We start from the raw sequence: 1,829 nt of genomic DNA, 5'->3' as shown, positions 1-1,829 counted from the left end.
TACCATCAGGGAGCGGTGTGTCGCAATCGAAGCAGGAAAGATGTTTCCTCTTGGAAGAGGTTTTCCTCCTACCATCCCCAGGAGGGGTAGTAGAGGATGACATATCCTACAGAGAGAGATAATAGACCATGCAACACTGTCACCATGACATCATACCAGCTTTTAAAAAAAGGGTAAATCTTAACAGGTCCAGTAGACCGGACAGCGAGGTGACTTGGCGCCCAACGTGCGACTCGAACTCACGACCTTGAGATTAAGAGTCTCATGCTCTACCGACTGAGCTAGCTGGGCTGGCGCTGTGAACAGGATCTGAACCTGTGCGGGGAGACCCCATTGGATTTCGAGTCCAAAACCTTAACCACTTGGCCATCACAGCTGGTTCCCAATAAAGTTTGCAAACTGGAAAAGAGTTCAAGATCAATGAACACCACAATCGCACGCCTTCAGCAGATACTGCAGGAAGGTCTCTGACACCAGGCCAGCCAGCCTCCTAATTCTGGCCGGCTGGAAGTGGGCGGAGCCACAATCAAAGCAGGTGAGGCAACCTGCCCAGACAACTAACCCTGTAATCAGGGGTCTGCTAAGATATACATTCCCCCCCACCAAGAGGCCCTTAACACGGGCACTTACCCCCACATCTCCCCGTCTTTTCCGGCCTTTAATAAGGCCTGAATCTTCCCTGAGTGAGCGGCCGCCAGCGCCAGGCCGTTGCCATGGCGCTATGATACTTCCGTCGAAACCGGAAGTGCGCGCTTACAGCGGCCGGCGGGGAACAGGATACACAACAGTGTGGTTCCACCCGCCGGCAGTCCGTGCGGCCACCAAAGGCGGCATGCGGAGTCCCCGGACTCTCACCAAAATGTCAGGTAAGTCACAAGGAGCAGGGGAAGCGGAGGAGAGGGGGGGCAGGGGGGATAGAGGGGGGTAGCCACACATGGCTAACAAGCACCTTCTCCCCGCAGGGCACAGAAGATGACAAGAAGAAAACAACCGCTCAGGAGGTGAGTGATCCTGCTGAGCTTCTCAAAGAGGACACAAGTCCTCCCACCTGTCCTCTGTCCACACAGGACAGAAAAAAACACGCAGAGGGGAGGTTCTTGTGCCCTCTTATAGGGCCTGCCACGCATTTGATTGGCTAATTAAATATCCGCCTGTCCTACCAGCACACAGGGGCAGAAATACCCCCCCACATTGTGCCGCTGTTGAGGACGACAGGGAAACTAAATTGATGGGCTGTCACTAGATATGCTTAACTGTCTACTTTGCCACAGCTGCCTCCTTCTCAGCCCGAGATACACTCAAGAGTACCGTCAATGAAGTCCTATGGGAAAAACTAAACTCCCGCATTATACAAGTTGACAGCTGACCCAGCTCGCCTATGATGGGCTGTCACTAGATATGCTTAACTGTCAACTTTGCCATGGCTGCCTCCTTCGCAGCCCGAGATAAACTCAAGAATACCGTCAATGAAGTCGTATGGGAAAAACTAAACTCCCGCATTATACAAGTTACCAACTCACCCAGCTCGCCTATGATGGGCTGTCACTAGATATGCATAACTGTCAATTTTGCCATGGCTGCCTCCTTCTCAGCCCGAGTTAACACTCAAGAGTACCGTCAGTGAAGTCCAATGGGAAAAACTAAACTCCCGCATTATACAAGTTGCCAACTCAACCAGCTCGCCTATCATGGGCTGTCACTAGATATGCTTAACTATCAACTTTGCCATGGCTGCGTCCTTCTCAGCCCGAGCGACACCCAAGAGTACACGATCAATGAAGTCCTATGGGGAAAATCAAACTCCTGCATGATTCAAGTTGCCAGCTCAC

General features: G+C 52.1%; 1 non-coding gene across 1 annotated transcript; it reads right to left on the bottom strand.

The window, feature by feature from the left end:
• Window positions 1–294: 294 nt before the first annotated feature.
• Window positions 295–376, bottom strand: TRNAS-CGA (transfer RNA serine (anticodon CGA)). Its single transcript has one exon. It is a non-coding gene; the product is annotated as a tRNA-Ser (tRNA).
• Window positions 377–1,829: the final 1,453 nt, after the last annotated feature.

The sequence above is a fragment of the Leptodactylus fuscus genome, unplaced genomic scaffold (assembly GCF_031893055.1).
Source record: "Leptodactylus fuscus isolate aLepFus1 unplaced genomic scaffold, aLepFus1.hap2 HAP2_SCAFFOLD_156, whole genome shotgun sequence".
In the NCBI taxonomy this organism is placed as follows: Eukaryota; Metazoa; Chordata; class Amphibia; order Anura; family Leptodactylidae; genus Leptodactylus; species Leptodactylus fuscus.
The sequence above is the reverse complement of the archived record's forward strand: the minus strand, read 5'-3'. Positions and strand labels throughout refer to the sequence as shown.